Raw genomic sequence first — 21,767 nt, forward strand, 5'->3', positions numbered from 1 at the left:
GCCGCCTCAGGAGCTACGTTTCAGCCAAGGCGGGAAAATGAGGAGGAGAATTGGATTGACACAGAGGGAGAAGCTCCAACAAGCTGGGTCCCTGGTGTAATAATGCAGGTGTAAATAATAAAACCCATAATATAGTTACAGTTAAAGAAAACAATAATACAATTTAAAATACAAAGAACGTAATGCTAAGAAAAAACACTCAAGTCATCGTAGTTTTATACAGACAGAAAAGAGAAATGTTGCAAACAATACAGCAATTTTCCCATTTCACCTTCACCTTTTAAATGCTCCGTCAATATCCTCTACATTGTGGTTTTTAATTAACAGGGAGATGATTCATTGAAAGCATCTCGTATTTAAAATTAGAAACAGATTCGATGTTTTTTGTCTCTATGAATTGTATGTTACGCCTGAGAGGTGGCACAGAAGTTAACATGATGCATTTCTGCTACGTTTTCCGAGCTTCACTCTGATATTACTTTGTCACAGAGGGGCCAGGCATGAGAAACAAATAACGAGGAGAGGAAGATGTTTCGGCTGTGTGCACTTCGAGAATAAAGTCAAAGAGTGGATATACAATTTCTAAAATAAAGTCGACATGTCAGGAATAATATTCTACGGTGCCCCTGAAGTCCTAAAAAGTAAAAAAAAAAACTTTTGTTTTTTTACTTTTTGGGGCTAAAGTGGCTTTGCAGTATTTCAACCTTATTCTACTTTTTTCTTAAAAAACATTTTGACTTTCTTCACAACATTTTGAATTCTTCTTGACATTTAGACTTTTTTTTAACTCAAAATTGTATTTTTTTATCTCAAATGCATACCCTACTGGAAACAAATCTTCCTCCTATCATTATTTACTTCTCATGTCTGGTCTTAAATCCTGGGATGGATTAAAGTAACCTGAACTCTCTCTAAAACTCTACAGCTGAACCTCTATGGAGGTAAAAGTTAGCTGACATAAAAAATAAACATTTAAAAAAATAAAGGTCATTTTGAGCCCAAAAAAAAGAGGCAAGTGTATTTTAAGTCACCATTACTTTTTTTGGCTTCATTTGGACTGTTAGCTCTCCATGTTTTGCATGTTACCTAAGATAACTACATTTCCCATGAGCCTCTGCTGGGGTTTTTTTAGAGGTTCAGGACATGTTAGCATGATGGTCCACAGAGAGGTATGTTTCCAGACTGTCCTCTAATTGTTACCTCTTGAGTCAAATGTTTCAGGGCATTTTGGGCTAAAACACGTTTTAAAAGACTGATATTCATAAAACATGAAATGTTTTCTGCATTAAAATGATTCCTAATGACTTCAGCTGGTCTGCTAACACACCAAACCTCTGTAAAAAGGTATTTCAGCCATGCTAGCAGTGTTCTTATGTAGTGCTAGCATTACTTTATTTGTGTTTATTAGCTTGATAGTAACCAACATTTACTAAAAAAACACCACAAAACTGTTAGCACTCATCTGTAGTTTATGGCTAACTGTCAAAATGTTAGTATGCTAACACCTCAAACTAAGCTGGTGAACAGGTGAGTGTCTGCTAAACAGGAGCTGGATGGCACTTTCACAGGTATCAGGTTAGCATGCTTATGTTAGCAATTAGCTCAAAGCAGCCTCACAGAGGTGCTAGCAGAGTTTTTGACATTAACACTTTAGCTTTAAAGGCTTTATATGCAATTTTTTTGATGAATGCTATTGATGAATGCTCTTTATTATGCTTGTGTCTTCACACTGCATGTAAATTTACCTGAAATGAGCGTGATCTAGAAACACAGTTAAGCAGTGAGTACAGTATGTTATTCTTCTTTTCTCTAGTCCCTCAATTAAACAACTTTTATACACGAGGGGAGGAGTCAGCCGGCCGTCCAGGCGACGTAAACAAACTGAAGATAGGACTCTAAAAACTCTGAAAACATCACAGACAGTGGGACTCGGGTGTTACACCCATTGTAGACAGTCATGACTCACAGAGTTATTTTCAGAGGATATACTTGATTTATATTTAAGTGTGAAAAATCACATATAAAGACTTTAACCCTAAAATGGTTTCTGTATCCGGGGGGGGGGGGGTTAAAGACATTTGACATGGGTGGAGTTGAGGGGCGTTAAGGGGGCTGCACTTCATATCCTGAGGTACACTAAAGGGAGGGTTGGAAGTACTCAGGTCATGTGACTTTAAGCCAACATTTAGATAGATACAAATCATCTGCATCATAATCCAGACTGAGTGAACTTAGTGCTGTTAGTTTTTCATGTTTGTTAGCGTTTGGTGGGTGAGAAATATCAATTATTCTTAATTTGACTCATGTCTGCCCATTTTGGCTTTAAGGTTTTTTTCTTCCATCTTCTGTTTCCTAGCAGAGCAGCATGGGGAAGATTACCTGAGATCTTAAGGGGGGTGGGGGGGGGTTTAAGCAGATGTAAACAGTACGGAGCATTTAAAGGTTAAGGTGCATGTGAAAAAGAAGATAAGCTGTCATTTCCCCCCACCCCATCATCTTCTTCTTCTTCTGCTCCTCTCAGTCTTTCTGCTCCCACGCCGAAACCAAGATGGCCGTCAGAGCCAGATTGACGCCCAACGCACACACGCACGTACGTCCATATTGACGGTCACAGATGGACGCAGGAGGACTTTCCATCGCCTTTCCTGGAGGGTCCATCTGCTGTTTCGACGTCTGACAGGAGCCCTGGAACGACAAAGATGTCACAGTACGTTTATTATTTCAATATATTTCAAGACTTTCACTGTGGGAAAAAAAAGACAACAAGATGGCCCATGGGAAATCAAGAGTCAAACATTTAATATGCAGTGTTTGAAAGCAGCGATTAGAGCTTCATTCTCTGCTGTGCTGCGGCGTCTTTCTAACATTTTGACTCTCCGCCTACTCCTCTTTGACAATTTGTTTGTGTGGGCAGAAAAACTTGCGATTCTAGGAAACAAAATGTTCCTGTTTCAACACAGGAAGTCTTCATCAGTTAAGACGACGAAGACTTCCTGTGACGACAAAAGGCAGGAAACTTAAGTTTGGTGATACATTGACAATAATGTGTTTTAAAAAAAAAACAAAGAGGGTGCACAGGGGGATGCAGGTGGGAGCGATGTTACACAATAAGCCCTGAGGGCCCTGAGGGCTGACAAACTTAAACCAAAGCAGTGCCTCAAAATGTGCAAATTTTTGCAACGGCAGTAGGAAACCTCCCTAAGAGGGCCCCATCTGACAGCACTCATTCTCGTCGCCCCGTGGCTGCTGTGAAAACCAAAGTTTGTCAATGAAAGTCAACAAATGAAGATAAAGAGGAATCATCCAAGAGAAAATTGAAACGTGAGGAGTAATCGTCGGGACACTGGCAGATATGATGGTGATGGACGCTGGTTGGAGGGCGCCCCAATTGAGGGCCCCACCAGACTCTAGAATCGCCCCTGCCAATAAGTAGATCTGTTATACTGAATATCAGCACGGCTGGGATTCCTAATGAACATGATACGAAGCAGGAAAGTAGTGTCCTTCCAGTTGTGTTTTTACAATCGTGATTAAGTTTGGAGGGTTTATTTGCCCTCTTTTGTCCATTATTTGTCACTATCACTCCTGGGTGGTGGGGGGGGGGGGGGGGGGGGGGGGGACTGTTATTCTGAACATTGCCACTGCGTTTGTACAAAAACAGGGTGAAAATCTACGGCTATTTCTCGCTCGCACATTAAACATGCTAACAGAGAAAAAAAAAAGTTGAAACACTCCTCTAGCTTTTCTGCTCCACCTTATATATCCTCTGTGCAATCTGGCAATGATCCAGCAGAGAGGTATGTGAACTCTGCCTGCACCGCGCCACAACCGCCCCCCCCCCCCCCCCCTCGACTCCCTCCATCCCACCTCCCCTCTCCCCTCCCTCGACAAATCCACAGCGCCTAACAATGTCTCCCTGTGTCGCGGTGAGGGGGGGGGGGGGGGGAATGAGAGAAGGAGCAAGCGAGAAGGAGTTAAACCAGCAGTGTGATCGTTGCCCTCCTCCTCCACGCCGCTCCCCCCTCCTCCTTCCTTCCTGTCCCCCTGTCCCCCCCCCCCCCCCGCCCCCGCCCGCCGTCTCAGCCCGGTCTGCGTTTTGCATTTCCGCTTTTTTGTGAGAGACAGGCAGGTGCCCCTGACTGCTAATTTTACTCGTTCCAACTGTCTGCCTGCGTTTCCCACAGCTATCTATAGACGATAGACGCCTGCAATAAACCAAGTAGGTCAGTGTGTGAGATGCAAACACACACACACACACACACATCAGGCCCTGACCTCTAAAAATGTCTGACTCGTCCATTCATCCCACCCCTGTTGCAAAATGATCCTCCCTGATTTGCTGTTGGTCTCAGCCAATGGGAGAGCTTCCTGCTGCCCATTCATAAAACCAGGGTCATTGATAATAATGTAGCAGGGCTATACCGTCTTTACATTTCATTATAGTGAACTGCACTTCTTAAGAAGTTGTAATATCCTGAATGAAGAATGTATTTTCTCTCTCTTTGTACCGTGTGAGAAAGTTCTCTTTAGAAGAATATCTGACTTTTATCAAGATTTTTGCCTGGAGCTTCTTTCCGTTTTGGGCATTTTGATAGTTTGCTAAATTAATCTCGGAGTCGAGTCCATTACATTTAAATAAATTATTTTCTTCATTTCTCCTCACACACAGACGCGCGACATTCCTGTGCGTTTAATGAGTAATGAAGAGAGGGCCACTCAGGACTCTGATAATCTCCTTTTTTTTTGTCGGCCTATCGCTCGGTTTCTCCATCTCTCTCAGGTTTGACGACACGCTCGCTCCCTGAATCCACCGCTGTGTTTTTTCTGCCCCCCACCCCATCCCCTTAATTACAGCCCCTTCTGACCTGTTTCAGTGTTGAGTTTCACGTTTAAATATAGGAACATGTGACCGTGTCAGAGTGGCTCACTCATATGGAGCCTAATGTGTGACATCCAGAGCGCAGACCTTTAACATTCATTCATACGAGCTGAATGGATCCTTTTAATAGAAACTGGGTGAAATGTCTCCACTGAATGCATCCCTGATCAACGTATTTTCACTTTTTGTAGTCTTCCTTGTCCATCTGTTCTTACAGAAGACGGTCATGTAAATCCAGCAAAACACATGCAGCTCGACCTGAAAACCCCCGGAGTTTTGTGCAAGTGTGAACAAGTCTTATACCTCCGGATTATGAGAAACAGAAATGTTTTTGAACACAATTTGATGTTGAAGTTGAATTCCTCCCTATTCATCATTCACTGTGATTTTGTGCAAGCTGCAGGATCAGTGTGTTACCGACTGAGTGCAATGCTCAGTCTCAAATTACAGCTCTTGACATTTAAAGCCATTGGTGTCTTTAATGTCATACATAATAACACAGAAGCACCTATTTGATGTTTTTAATCATATTGTTGATAATTCACAACCGCATGAGGACAGTCTTCTTGAAATTACTCATTTAATCGACCCCTATGTGTCATTGTCTAAGTATAAAAAGACTCAAAAACGTCTTTGAAAACATATATTTGGAACTGTACTGATACAATGCCATACGATATGATTTGATACAACACCCTAAATTTTCCTACAATGAAAGAACTGGAACATATTTTGCTTCATTTCGACCATGTTGTTTCTGTAGTACTAATTCCTGCACTTACCAATTTGTAAACACTGATATTTAAGTAGATTTGTTTTCCCTGAACGTCGTCTTTTGGATGTGAATTTTCATAAAAGCCATTTACTTGTTTTTTATAATCAAACCCATGTATTTGTGCATTTATATTTCTTTATAAAAAATATTGAAAACATGACACATAAATGGACAAATTCATGAGAATATAAACTTCTATACCAGGACTTCTTTGTGAAACAGGAGGATGGACGGAGAAGTTGTAGCGTTGGGAAGAATTCAGCTCGAACGTTGTCAAGTTGTTTAACCCAAAAGATCCTCTTAAGACGGATCCCATTTGGGTGGAAACCTATTTCACTGAATCAGTGACTGACGTTAAAATCACAGATTTATTGTAAATGATATAAATAATACGACATGAGGGTGTTCTGCTCCTTTAAGGATTACAAAAGAAAAATAGTTGCTCTTCAAAATGTGGTGGTGAATGAATGCTGCTTTGTAAAAAAAAATCCATCCTCAGTCCAATGATTTGATATGTTTGCGAATGAGCCGTCCAAGATAAAGAAAAAAAAGAAACCGAGGTGCTACCCATTGCTATGGAAACGGGGGGTAATTAGCACAGAGTGGTGTTCAGAGAAAAGGAGAGAGTGAGAGGCAGCGTGATTTTTTTTGTATGTGTGGGATGTTGGCCTGCTTTCAAGAGATGAGCAGAATGAGAGGAGGAAGAGGAGGAGGAGATGAAGGAACGGTGGACTCAGTGCAGGTTTCAGGTGTCGTTTCAGGCAGAATAAGACAATTACTTCTTCTTCTTCGTCTTCTTTGCTGGCTCAATTTGCACAACTGAATATGATTAGGAAATTAGCAGTGTTTTAGGAGGACAGATTTCCTCAGATTGTCTTTACTCAGCCTCCCCCCCCGAAGCCTCGCTGCATGTTTAAACAGCGACCGAAACTGAAAATCTGGGTTCAGCTGTTGATCTGGCTCACGCTGTTTCAGTCCCCCGTGTCCTACGGATGTCTGTCCATCTGTTGGTCATGTGACGCGAGTTTCACTGATTTGATTTCTGATGACGGCTGGCTGCAGCACACAAACTCACATTGTGTTCCAGCTTTTCAACAAAGACCTTTTTTTAAAAATCAGAGTCTCATAAGGTCATCGTGCTTTGTTAATTCAGTGCATGAGGGCAGGAATTTAGGATGGGCCATAGTGACATTTTAAGATGTCAACCAATTGATTACCATGGAGGGGAACGTTTCAGTTTTGGATGACAATTTTCTAAATTGTCAACCTTTTAATTCACAAGTTAAGAAGGTGAATATGTCTGTCTTTCTGAATAACAAAGAGAAGTAAATATAGACCAAACTCTGATCTCATTTTTAAACTTACAACTTCAACTGTTCAGACTGTATCTTGAACCTTACCCGTAAACATTTCCCAAAACTAAGACTGGTGTAAGTCATTCATCTATGCTTGAATTCTGAAATAGATGGAAGTTTTTTTCAGTCATAAAACTATTAAAGACTTGAGGAAAAGTGGTTTAAAGTCTGTGTTGGTGGCGGTGGTTGGCTATATGTTGCACCCTATATACATCACAGCGGCCGTGAGTTCGAATCTGACCTTTACCCTTTGCTGCATGTCGTTTCCTGTCTCTCTTCAGCTGTCCTATATAAAGGCAAACAAGCAAAAAACATGTTGTGAAAAATCACTAGAGTATTTTTTGGTGTGTGTACAAGTTGAGCAATTTGTCATCATTTTCGCTGATACTAAATTGTACCAGTGCCTGGCTCCATGCATTATACACTTGCTTGTTTCCAATTGTGTCCAGTGGCCACTTGTGGTATTGCAGCTTAAAATCCTCATGATTCCTCATCCATTAAAACCTTTTATTCATTGATGTTTTACATTTGTAAACTTAACCAGGAGTTGAAAAGTAGTTTCATTCTTAGACAATGAGAACTAGTTTGAAATGGGTGACATCATCACAACTTTAAGTCTTACTTGATGTACAGTATGTGCAAGGAAAGTAAAGCACCAAATTCATGCCCGATATCCTTGTCTTGATACATCCATGGCTGTTATAAATACCCCTTTCTGCACCTTTTTCCCCTCTTCATTTCCACTTATATGTACAGCTGCAGCAGCAGCGTGCTACTGGTTGCTCAGAGCTAAAGGTTATCCGTCGAGTACCTTGCTCAAGGGCCCTTAAAATGACCCCTGAAAGTCCTCCATGATCCGCCCCCTCATACAGCTGCTCTGTCCCCTGCATCAGTCAACAACAAAAAATCTAATCCAAAAACAATCCTGACAATGCTTAGTGCATTTTCACACTGCACACACTCACACACACTCCAAACACCCACACAGTTGGCACACAATTTGCTGCTGTTCTTCAAATGTCGAGCGGCCCCTCAATCACTCTCTCCTCCACAACAGCTAATGGCAGCCAGGAGCCCACGGGCGCGTATATGCTAAGAACAATTATGCAGATGTGCGCTAAAACCACTTTGGTGGTATAATCCAACAATCAGTCCATTACAGTAATTGTCATTAGCGAGTGGGCGATTACGGCTCCGACAGAGATGCTGAAGAACAGGCAGAGCTCCGCTTGTTTTATGCAAATGTGGCAAGCCCCATTTAATGTGTCAAATGTAATGTGGCTGTATTTCTAAAGTTAACGGCAAACAAGGGAGTGTGTGGGACCACCTGAGGCTGAACAGACAGGTGCTGCTAACAGTAAAAAAAAAGAGTTTGATGGAAATTAGAAAGGTTTCTGAGGGACTGTAGAGAGAAGTGGGGCCAGAACAGGGGGAGCGTTTTGTTCTTTTTTTTTTAATAAAGGGTTGAGGTCTGTAATGTTCAGGAGACAAGGTAATGGCTTAAATGATCCCATGCTGTAGATTTACATGGTCTTTCATTATTTTCTTGCACAAGAAAGAATGAATAGTGAGGTTAAAAACAGGATCTTTGTGTGTGTGTCATGAATAACGATAGGAATGTTTCTCTATATGCAGACGATCACAGTTATTCCTGTGTAAGGAAGCTTTATGTCCATGTGTTAAAGAACCACTAAAATCTTTAAAGTTAATAAAACTGTTGGCTATTGGTAACTATTATTCCTGTATGATTTGGGCTATCTAAAAAGTATTGATCAAGGCAACTGTAGAGAGGCATTTACATGTACTGCAATGTAAATTCACTGTTTTTGTGTGGATGCTTTTAAGGGGGTGAAAAAACAGCCATTTATAATTCAAATACAGTATCCTACCTTGACAAATAGTCTGTAAGGAACCATTCTCTTAAAGGCAGGGTTGGTCGTTTTAAAAAACAATTTTCAAAGTCGCATTCGCTCTGTGCTCCCTCAAAAGCCACGCCCCTCACTTACATGCACGAGCGTCGTTGCTCCAGAAGTGGACCTCAGCTCATCGCTCTATTGTGTAGAAACTACGTCTTCTCATGTCTCATTCAGCGGTTAATAAACTCACAATAGAAACTCTGTCATCGGTGACGGGGTAGAGAACGAGCAGGGAGGCGTGATTGGTTCATCAGATTGGTGCCTCGTGGCAGACATTGGTCGAAGTTTTTACAGGCTTACAACTGCTACAGATGACGGATTTTCTTCGTTTCTTTTTCAGAGAACATGAGTTATTAATTTCTGTCAGGATCTAAAGACAATTTCAGCCAAAATCTTAAAAAGTGGATCTGGAGAAAATTACCAACCCTGCCTTTAAGTTACCAAACACTGTGTTGGATTTGGGTTATGTAAAATGGATTGCTTGAGGCAGCTGTAGAACAAGGTAGAGTTACCTTTTATCAATGGCGTTTGGTTGCTTTGAAGAAAGCGATAAAACGGCCATTACAGGTTTAATTAAAAGTATTCTTCCCTGACTAACAGATGTATCTCTGTAGGGATTCTTTCTGTAATGCTGTTTGGCCATTTGAACAACAATCTGAGCCTGACATTAGTAGAAACATGCGCTTTGATTTGCCGTCCACATAATGGCTCGCGATTAACTACTGCTAGTCATTTTTCAAGCACAGCTGAGTTTGTCAAAATAGTGTCTAGTTTAGAAAAACACATTCTGCCTCTTCAACATTTGAAGCTTGAAATCAAAGTTTTTGTTTAGAAATTAGGGGGGGAAAGTTTTTTTCCAACGTGATCGTCGGTTTGTGAAACCGCATTTCAATACATAAACATGGCAAGAATATAACTTTTAAAGTCCAACCTCATTTTCAGTTCCCCATGCCCACCATAATAACTTGAATACAGTCTTGAATAAATTTGCAAAAAACATTAAGAAAGGAGAACTTTTTGGGACAAACAGCTGGTAGACAGATACATGATGTAGTGTTTTGAATGGCTGTTAAATGTAGTTCCTTCCTCTATGGTATCACAACAGTGTCCTTTTATTGGGACTTGTAGTTTCCCTGTTGTATCCGTGTGTCATATTTGGAGGCACCGAGGTCAACTGACCACTTTGTCCGGTTGTAATGCATCAGCCGGCTGCTTATGGGTGTCATGTGAGGAGGCAACATGTCAGCAGCTCCAATAATGTGGTTAACTTAAAGAGGAAGGCGAGGAATGTATCCTAAACTCAACCCCAGTCCCCCCCCCCCCATCGCCTCCTTCTCCCCCCTTCAGTCATGGGTTCTCCGCTGGGTAATCGCATACCAAAAACACAAGAATTTCCCCCTCGCTCCTCTCCAGGCAGGGGCTACCTCCCCCCCTCCCTCCCCCCCTTCCTCTACAAGCGTCAAGCTGGATGCATTTAAACAGGCGCAAACCGGAAGAATGTTAGTTCTTTACATTTGAAATAAAACCCTCAGGAATGTTAAATAAATCCAGGTTTAGCTGAATATTTAAGGATTTAAAACGTGTGTGACTGGTGAATTAAAAACCCATTTCCAAACCACCTCTGGTAGATATTGTAGAAAAATGACGTGATAAATGGTTGGCCAAGTTGGCGACATCTGTGTCCAATCAATAATATTCATTGCAGGAATTGTAGAGTTGATTGACAGTTAACTGACAAAAGACATTACTATCAAATACTGACCTGTATTGTACTGACATCTGTTATTCCAGCTGTTTCATTTGCACAATTACTTTAAGTTGCTTAGTTTTTCTGAAAAGAATTGTGGGAATTGCCGTTTTTTAAGCTGATCGAGGAATATCAGTATTTAACAGTCAGGCTTTTTCTTTTAATTTTCTTCAAATTAAAGCTCCTGTGAGGATTTTTTTGTGTCCATTTTTTGCAACTCCTATATCGACTTGCTTTTTTTTCCAAACAGTCAAATATATCATCCATGAAGAATCTTGGCCACGGAAAAGGTTTTAAAAACCGGCCTGGTGCAGTGAATTACTTAGTTGACCACCTACCCGGTGCCAGGTGATATGCGGGCGCGTTCCGATTTTAAGGAAAAAGGCTAACCTTACAGAAATAGTTGGTCTTTTTGTGATTTTGTTTCCTTTCATTGCTTGTAAAGAGGAAGCAATGTTATTTTCTGTTTATTTCATAACCACTTAAATCTTAAGAGGAGCTTTAAGTCAAAATTGTACATTTAAATAAATATTTTTTTATTTACTGGATTTAGTTGGAAGTGACCTGCTGCTGACAGCATTAATGGTCTAATGTATGGGACAATGTGGGAAAGTATTTCCTTTGTTTGCGTCGGTCTTGCGAGTCTGTCCACTTTTATTGTGAAGCACGTAACCGGAAGTGTACGCTTACGTGCTGCTGACTTGCCGCTCGTGGCAGCGGTTCAGACAGCGGCATTGAGAGCGGTTCCCAAACTGCTCCTAATGTGAAAAATACAGAGAAAACGCCGGGCGCATTCCTGAGACCCAGAGACATCCATGCCCGAGCCTGACACACGGAGCTGTGTGTGTGTGTGTGTGTGTGTGTGCGCGCAAGCCGTGCGTCTCTGCGGGGGTGGAGTGCTTGGAGACCACACACTTTGCGCATTGCCCCCCCTCACACACACACACACACACACACACACACGGGACCAAGCAGCACACTTTGCCCCCAAAGTAGCGAAAACATTCAGAAAAAGGAGAAACACAAGCTGGCTGTTCGATAACTCTGTAGATGTAGATTCAGGTGAAAAGAAAGGAGAGTTCGGTTTCAACCCAGTGAGGACTGAAATGTGCTCCTGGATGAGTCCCGCATGGCCAAAGGAAAGCCTAACTGAGATGATGAGGTGGTTTTTGGCAACAACAAAAAAAAGTGAGCGATTAGTCCTGACACTAGTCTTCCGTTAAGATACAAATACCGGGTTGTTTTGACGGTTTCCAGCGCGATCACACGCCGCGTTGCGCAATCGGCACGCAGAGGCTTGCGATCGGCGGACGGACGAACGAACGAGCAAAAAAAAAAAGTCTATCAAACTTCCCTTTTTCTAACACCGCCAACGACTCGCCGAGCCCGGGGAAAGTTGTTACTCCCCTCTCAAGGGAGATTAAAGCGTCGTATGAGGAAAGTGTCTCCACTTACCGTGGCTGCGTCTGCTGGCCGCATGTCCCCATGAGAGCGCGGCGCTGCTGTGCGTGTGTGTGCGCGCACAGGACGCATACCGATACTAGAGGTCGGAAGCGCAGCGCGACACGTCAACGCGTGTTTGCTTCCATATCATAAGGGGGGGGTGGGGGGGTGGGGAGGGGGATACTTCAGCTGCTGCCTGGCTGAAGGGAGGGGGGGGGGTGCAGAAAACTGTGGTCCGGGGACCTCCAAAGGAGCCACAAGTGAATGTTGTTTAAAGTGATGAAGAGGAGGCAATGCTGCGTGAAATCAATGTCGGTTCATTAGAGATCCAATCCCTGCGTCTGATAGGCTGTTACTGAAACTTCTAATGGAAGTCCCGGCCTGAAATGGGAGAATTGATTGGAAAGATATGGGATCAATTAGGACGTGTGTGTGTGTGTGTGTGTGTGTGTGCGCAGCTTCTTTACATTTAAAGTGTGTTTGTGTCTCTGAAATGACATAAAAATACAGTTTTCATACATTTTCTTCCTTCATCACATTATTACATATTAGCCACTGAATTGAACACTTAAGTTTCAGCTTGTTGCTGCTTTTCTTAATGTTGCAAACTTGACTTTTTCTTCCTACCCGTGCGTGGAATAGAAGGATGTCAAATTGAAAATGTCTCCGTCACACACTTTTTTGTAATTCAGAGAAACCCGAGCCAACATTTCGAGGATGTTCTGAACGGTGGCCTGCGGGGGTCACTTTGTGGTTTCAGTGCTTCACCCTATGCGAGGCAGAATGCATCGTCAGCAAATGCAGCTGCAGCTTCATAACGCTCAACGTTGAAGGTTGAATCACCTAATGTCAAAAAGGTAGATTATTTAATCCTGCCATAGAGGCGTTTTTTTTTTTTTTTTTGTGAATGAATTTTTCTTTTTTCTTTCTTGAATTTTCAGAACTGCAAGCTATTTGAAGGCTATAACATCCCATATGGGATTTATTCAGCATGTGATAGAACAATGCAAAAGCACCACTCAGTGTGTGTGTGTGTGTCAATCCCTCCTACAACATCACACCGACATCACATTCATAGAAATGAAAAAAGAAAAAAAAAAAAAACGCCAAATCACGCTTAAACACGCACGTTAATATGCAGGCGTCCTCCTCTGGTTTCATCTCTTCTTTTTCCTCCCCGTGCGACAACTTGAAAAACGCAAACCAAAAGTCTGTGTGAGGTTTTCCCCACCCTGACACCTTCCCAAACACACACACACACACACGCTAACAGTCTGAATGAATCCTGCAGCAGCAGCAGCAGCAGCCTCGGAGCGTGCTGCTGTTTTTAATTGAACAGATAACAGACTGAATGGTTTTGTCTGCAGTGGACAGAAAGCCTAGAAGGAGATTTGTGCCGCCGCCGCCGCTGCTGCTGCTGCTGCTGCTGCACCGTGGAGACAAAACATCCCTCGCTCTGCAGTGGCTCAGAAAACACCGAAGCATGGGCAGCACGAGACCATGGGACAGGCATACAAATGGGCACCGTTGCACATACACACAGCACGTAGTAAAGAAGACAGAAAACATGAAGCGCTTACCAGCAGGCTTCCTCCAGACTGTTAAAACCCAGGGCAACCCCAGACGCCGGCGTGATCTGCCTCTTTTATTTTCTCTCACTTTCTGCCTCTCTCTCTCTCTCTCTCTCTCTATCTATCTATCCTACAGGTATCCTCCTCTCCATCCTTCTCTCTCTCTCTCTCTGCTCTCCACCAGTCCCCACACTGATCTTTTAAGTCGACCAACCTCTCCTCTGATCAATGGGCAGCCGGCGAAAAGCGAGCGCTGCTGCCTCCACCTCCCCCAGCTTTCTCTGCGTGTGTGTGTGTGTGTGTGTGTGTGTGTGTGTGTGTGTGTGTGTGTGTGTGTGTGTGTTTAACTGCGAGGAGAAAGAAGAGGCTCCCAACCCACACAGCACTCTCCAGAGCTCTCAGCCTCCACAGTGCCTCATCAGTTGACCACTCCACACCCCTACGCATCAATTGTGTGCATGTGTGCGCACGCCTACACAGTACAAACACAGCAGGGGAACATCAAGAGCACACACACACACACACACACACACACACACACACACACACACAAATAAAAACCACATCTCTCATGTCACCTGAAGTTAATTTTTCGGTGGGGGTGCATTTCTTGAGAAGAGGGCAGAGCATCCTCAGCAAACATCTCTGAACACCTGTGACTCATCTTGACTCTGGCAGAGGAGCATGTAATGACTGTAGTTACAGCCATTACATGCATTAGCAGGTTGAATAGGCAGCTACAGGCCATGCGGCAACTTTGGTGCACAGCTTATCTTTTATGCAGTGAAATAAAACCTTAAAAAAATAGATTTTTGGGGGCTTTTTGTTGTTGCATAAAACAACACAAAAGTGTATTTCTCACCTTTTTTTAAAAAAAGCACTTTTGCCGGTTACAGCGACTAATTTGAATCGAATCTGTGCAACCTGCACTGCAACGCGGTTTATAAATAGGGCTCCGGATTCATCTTGTGCTGCATGCTGTGTGAGGGGGAAGAAGCTATCGGATGAGAATAAATGCAGGGCCGTCCAACGGGAGGCATCACAAGGGGGTTAAATCTAATAACGGCAGAGAAATTACCGGTTTGAGGGCCCCCCCCCCACCCCCCCCCCACGAGTGCCACGCGTCGAAAGAACACTGGCACCTGAGAAAAACAGAACTTCAGAGCTTTGAGTAATACGACTTTTAAACAGCATTTTTAAAGGATTCCATGCGGCAGCGAGCGGTGATTGGCAGCACGACTGAACGAGAAGGAGGGGATGATTGACAGCTGACAGATGCCGGCTGGAGACACAGTAATGACGGGCGCTTTGCTGGGAGAGAGCTGCGATCGACTTTTAATATAATAACAGTGATATCAGAATCCATCTGTGCAAAACGGTCGCAGGAAAAAAAAAGTAGTTCCCAACCCACCGAGTGATTCCAACATGGCAGCGGGGAAATGAGATCAGAAACCGGGTCCATTGCCAGATACAGTTACACATACGAGGAATTAAAGGTTGAGTGCAAATATCTTTCCACCGACCGTGCACAACAGTTAATACGTCCAGCGTGCACAATTGTAACGCATGGAACTGATTTTGTCAGATGGTTCTAACGCCGTGGGGGCTAATGGTTGCACACAGCATCCTCTTGTTCATAACGTGGGAGTGGGATGGAAATCAAGTCTCAACAAGGTGTCTAGATATTCCAGTCTTGATTCACAGCTCTGCGCTCGACAAATTGCCCCTCGTGTGTCGGAGGAAACAGTATTTGTCTCTGTATTATGTTCTCTGGCAACGTTTTCTCTCTTTTTTTTTTTCACAACCAGGAAGTGTGACATCCTTCCTGGGAGGATGTCCTGGCGGGTGTCACAGTCGTCAGGGCCTGGCAATACAAAATTTGATTTGGTCCTGAAACTGTAGCGGGTAGGGGGTGGAGTTGCCAACACCTACACATGTGAATAGCATTTATTTACCCTTTCTAAATCCACTTGTCATGCATGCTTTGATTATGACATCAGAGCATCATGCAGATGGGGATTTCAAAATGATACTTTTAATTCAAATGGGGTGTCCATTTCAAGGTGGGCCCGGGCCCCCCCCTAGCTAGGCCCTAGGTCTGCCCCTGCAGCCATACTTTTTTTTTTTAAGCAAGATTCTGCAGCTTTGTAGTTTTTAATTGAATCTAGTTTTAATTAGCATACATCTTTTCTGTCACGCTGATGAGACTATTTGACCATGAAACAGACAAAGACGAGAGGTTGACTGACGGAGTGTTTTGCTGTTTTTCTCTCTGCGTCTGAGGCGGGTGAAAACATGTGAGAATACAAAAAAAAAAAAGGCAAGGACGTTGTGAAAAGTCAGCGGCACACAGGTAGTCGGTGCTGCGTGGGCGGCTTTTTTTTTTTTTTTTTCCTGAGCTGAAAACAATTTCAAACTGCAGGAGATCACAGATGAAAAAAACAACCCTCCTGTGGTCTGTGTGCTAGTTTGTCCACAGGTGTTGGTCTGATGAACGGGTCAAATTAGACCGTTCACTTTACAGTGCACAGAGGAGAGAGAGCGTGTTTGGCATCACTCGCTTTATGAATGGCATACATGAGCATTTATCTGAATACATGTAGTGACAGTGGACAACACAACAAAGAGCTGGTTCAATTGGAAGATGTCAAAAAAAGCATCTTTCTCCAATCCATGAAAGATGGTTTGACAAATGGACAAACCGTTGGCCAAACCTTCAGATAATGTAATTACCATTGGGATTATCATTCTTGCCATGTTGTGGACGCTGAAGCTTCAGTGTTCAGCCAGCTCTGCATCGGTACTACGACATCGGACACTTGTCCGAAGTTTTCCAAACTCCTGTAGCTCGTCTTGAACGCTGTGCCTGTGAGGTTCAGGGTTGTGTTTCATAAGGCAGGCTGAGAAGAATGCATAATGAAAATGTGGCACGGCCGACCGGTGGACAGGTTGGATGAGCAATAAAAGGAGCAGTTGCCTCCACCAACACACAGGCTTGATCTTTCCCAGATCCCCAATCTGTAATCTTAATGAACCGGCAGTTACATAAGAAGACGAATGCAAAGTATTAGAAGTTTTCAACAGTTTTAATATCATTTTTATCCTCATTTTCAGCTTTCATGTGAAACCTATAGAGACTCTTCACATGATTTTGCAGCTCAAAAATCTCATTTACCTCACACTGGTGTCTGTAAAATCCCTCTTTTAGCTACTGTCTCTTTAAGGTGGGGGGGGGGGTTTCACATCCGATCCGAGTACGCTTAGCCCCAAAGTCTGGTTAATTTGATCAGTATGAAGAACAAACGTACTGTACTGGGGTACTGTGCCCGAGTCTTCTGTGCGTACATAGAGAGGCTCGGTTTGATATCGAGGAGTTATCGCGCAAATCGCAGAAAAATCTGTTTAGCGCCCTCTGCAGACAGACGAACATATGTCCATGCATATAGGTGTAAGAAGACGTTTGATATTTGAATTTATGAGCCTTACGGCACACACTGATGCACCTCAACACCATTTCCCAGTCCTTAAATCTCAATCATGTTAAGGCGTCACATACGACATGCACATTCGTGCATTTGCAGATATGAAGATGCACAATGCAACACATGTCCCTGAACGCAACCCGTGCTGTGTGCATGTGAAAGCTCCTGTTTAGTCCTGACGTAGGAGAGGTGGCTCTGTAAAGCGCTTCTCTGAGCCCCGAGTCATTAACATAGGTAATGGTAGGGGATAGTGCTCAAAAAAATGTGCGGGGGTGGAAAATATACAATCCTCCAGCAGCATACAAAAACAGCCAGAGAGAGAGCGAGAGATGTAGGTGTCAGGCTCCTGAAGCGTTCTAAAATGACGGGTAATTACATTTCAAATTACCGATGGGAAGAGAGCGAACTCCCTGACTTTGGTGCGCCGGGGAAATGCATTAAGAGCGCTGAAATCAGCGAGCAATCGGTAATTTTCGAGAATTCCTGTGTTTAGGCAGCGCTGATTTGCATAGCTGAAAATACCAGCGTAAAGGGCCACTCCACCAAAACAGAAAAGCAGAGTTTAAAGCTGCACTACCAAAGAGTTTTCCATCAGAAAATAACACGTGTCATGTTTGGTGGTAGTGGTAGTAGTGGATACAATTTGATTAAATCATTTGAAGGGAAAACAGCAACAGCGTTAAATTAAAGCTACTCTGTTGATTTTTCCCCCCCAAACATATTCATGTTTACATCTTTTATTCTCAAGCTTAACGATTCATGTTATTCCTGAAAAAAACATTTGAAATCATTTTGGTTTTCAGAAAAGTCGATTTTTCACATCAGCGTTTTAAAGCTGCTGTAGCGGTCCGCGTGCAGGCACTCTTTGCACCGTGCGCAATAACAGTATTTGAACGTCACCCCCCCCCCCACCCCCACCCCCCCCATTGGCTCGCGGTGAATTCTCCGTAGAATATCCTGCTGCGTTCTCACATAAAGCTCCTCAAATCAGGAATTTCCAGGAGTTTTTCTGCAAGTGTGAAAGCCCTAAAAGAGCCTGCCTCAGCTTTAATGAGCAACAAATGTTTTCACATTTTGTTGCTTTTAAGCTTTAGTTGTCTTTAATATGGGCTTTTAAAAAAATCACAATACTTAGGCACGAGTGGCGTCAGGTCGTATAAGGTGAGAAGGGTTGAAAGGGTTTGTGGCTTTACACTTAAACCGAGTATTTGCTGCAGAAATCTCCTCTGCGAGCGTCTCTATACCACCCAGAGGTGGGCTGTGAAGTTTTTTTTTTTTGTTTTTTGCACCTCACTATATTTCTTTTCATTTTTTGCGGCTCCCTGGCCGAGCGGTCAGATTGTTGCTATGGAATGTGCTGTGGGACAAAAGGAGCGGAGATGCAGAAAAACTCAGTGACCTCCTGGAGAGGCGTCCCTCCCTCTCTTTCTCCCCCTCACCCTCCCCTCTGCTCTCTCTCTCTCTCTTTTTTTTTGTCCACTTTTTCTGTTTTTATCCTCTCTCCTCTTTCTCTTGTCTTTTGTTGTCCTCCGTCAGGCTGCTGCACTTTGATGTGTTCTGGCCCAGGTACTCTTTCTTCCTCCCTTTCTCTCGCCTTCTTTTACTCCAAAATAAAACACACAAAGCGTGGTTACATCTTTCACCCTGCAACAACACAAGCTTGTGCATGCACACCGCCAGCCACACAAACACACACACACACACACACACACACACACACACTCAAAAGCAGGAATGTGTGGGAATCTCCCTCTGGCTACCTCTGTAACCTGCATCTGAAGCTGGTGAGGGGCCAAGAAGCCAGCAGACCCAGGAGACGAAATGCAAATAGCGGAGAAGCTGGTTGGCTGCCTGGCTGAGATCAAAGATCCTCTCCACATAGCTCCCCTCTACTAGACATGCATGAACAACATTTTGCTTCCACACACGGGCCGCATGTGTGTGTGTGTGTGTGTGTTTGTGTAGGTGTGTGAGCGTGCAAAAAAAACCGGCAGCAGGATTGCGGGGGCAACAGCATTCATTTTGACATGAGTTCATACTTTCAAGGAATTTGTGCTTTAGGCAAATGAGTCACGCTGAATAAATGATCAGTGACCTTGGAGGGAGTCGGCATGCGCCCTCAGGTAAATACATGAGATCAGGACCAATCTTTTCAGTTCTCTGCAGACAAATATGCCTTTAATTACGCCCCAAAAGCTCGCCAATCGGTTCATCTGGCGCGGAAAAATTCCACATCACCTGCGTTTTTTAGTTTTAGTTTTTCCAGATAAACCTGTTAAAAATCAATGACGGATCACAGAATTTACACGTTTACGACTCGAGATGAAGCAGGAGAAGTTGTTCTTATTCACACTGAGGGAATGGATTGGGGCGGCTGTGGCTACGTCCATTTACCATTGGGTGGAAATGCTATCATTTAAATGTTTTTTTTTATCCCGCTCCGAACGATCTGAATCTAGATTCACTTCTTTTCTATCCGGGATCTGGTCCCCGTCTCTCTTCGGTCGCAGTTTTTCAAAATAAAACCAGATAGATCAATCTTCTTCAGATACCGACTTTCAAGGACTGACAAATGCTGCATTAGCAGAGCTCCCAGTGGGACTTTCATGTCTCGACATCAGTGCTAAAATAAGAAAAAAAGTGTCCCAGAAAGGCGGCTGAGTGAGCGGTGGATTGAAATAATCGAAGCGTCTAATAAACCTAGATTAAGAACGCGACATGATCAGACTGTGCTCAGATATATTGGGAGTTTCCCCGTCGAAACGGTGGCCTCGGTGACTGAGCATGTGAGTGTGAGACACAGGAAGAGGAGTCCGGCTTTAATTGGATTTAAGAGCGTTAATTGAAAAACAGCAAACAGTTTAGATGTGCAGTGATGCACTTACTGTGAACTGCTCTGAAAACACTCCGGAGTAACACAGATAAATGAAAAAGCAGCTTTAAGGCACAAATGAAAACCTCACTTTTGTGAAGGCTAGATTTCTTTTCACCTTGTACACTAATGATCGCACTAACAGAACTCCCAGGTCTTTTCCTCTTTGCATTTTCTGATCACTGCCATTCCCAGCCTGTTGTACGAGGACATGGACCCCTCAGCGTATTTCACTGAGGTGCAGACTTTTGCTCAGTGGTGTGATGATGATGATGTGTGTAAATGTAGTTAAAACAGAGGAGGTGGTGCTGGATCCTCGATCAGTGGGCGACCATACCCCTGTTTTTATCCAAAGAATCAACCAGGTCAGCTCCTACAGAGGGGCTGGAAAACTCATGTGGATCATTTGTGTTCTTGTTTACAACAAAGGCTGTCCTTCTTACACAGACTCAGGGTGTTAATTGTTGACCATAAGATCATGTTTTTGTTTTATCAAGGCCGGGTTGGAGAGTATCCTTGGATACGGTATGTCAGCGTGGTACGGTAATCTCCCCGTTCAGTTCAAATCTAAGCTTGCTCGTCTGTTGCGGGACTGAAAACTTCTCCCCACAGATAGTATTCGAGCAGCCTGTTCTCAGACTGGACCCGGCAGTGTTGTCTGACCCGTCTCACATCCTCCACTCTGAGTCCGAGCTTCGACCTTCCGGCAGACGATACAGAGTCCCCCGATGTAAACTGAACCGCTTTAAAAACTATTTTTTGTTCCCACGGCGATCACATTTCTGAATAATGTTTCCTAAGGCTGGGTGGATGGTGCAATAGTGTCCCTGTATGCTTTTTAAAAATATTTTCTTATCTTTGCTATTTTATCTCTCATGCTTACTCATAATAATGGGTAATGTGCAATATATGTTGTGTTGTTCTCCATTGGCATGAACCTTTTTGTTTTATGTGTGGATCTGGTTTTTCTATTGTTTTTATTTATTGATTGGAGTGGAAGCAGCTGAATGTTTGGCAGCACTTTGAGTCCAAGACAAATCTCCCCAAGTGTATCGTATCGTTAAAACTGACGATTCAACATTAGGTTTATATTTTGTAAAAGGGCTCTAGCATCCCACCTGCAGTACCGTCATGGCCCAGTGGGGTACCACAGCCAAAAGTTTGAGAATAACTAAGGATTGTCATTTGTAAACCACAAAAATGATCCCTTTTTGGCTTTCCATTGTGCCAACATGTACATTTAACACAAACAGAATATTAAAATACAGAGTTGATATATCTCTGTGAGACCGATAGAACTCTGATTACCCAGAGTACATTGGGACCCACCACCAACACCTCCATAACACCAAGTTACCCCCAAAGATATGATTAAAATTAACTATTTGTAGTGTAGGACATGAGGCCCAACACATTTACGGTATCATATCGTATTTAAAAGTAAACACGTCTTTAGCTGTTCAAAATGCTCCTATTTGATGTCTTGGTAGCACCTTTCCCATCAGTTAGAAAGTCCAGAATTGATCATTTTATCAAAAGTGTAAATTTCTCAAACTGTCCATGAATGCTTCTTAAATGGTCTGATAGTTGGTTGTTGGCATGAGGAACGAAGAAGCTGGAGCTGGAGAGAAAAGATTAAGTGCCGGAAAGTAACAAAAAATGTAAAGGTCACAACTCTCTGAAAAGAAAAGCCCACTTCTTCCTGTATTGGGAATGAACATCGGCTT

This window comes from Labrus mixtus, chromosome 24 (assembly GCF_963584025.1).
Source record: "Labrus mixtus chromosome 24, fLabMix1.1, whole genome shotgun sequence".
Taxonomy (NCBI): Eukaryota; Metazoa; Chordata; class Actinopteri; order Labriformes; family Labridae; genus Labrus; species Labrus mixtus.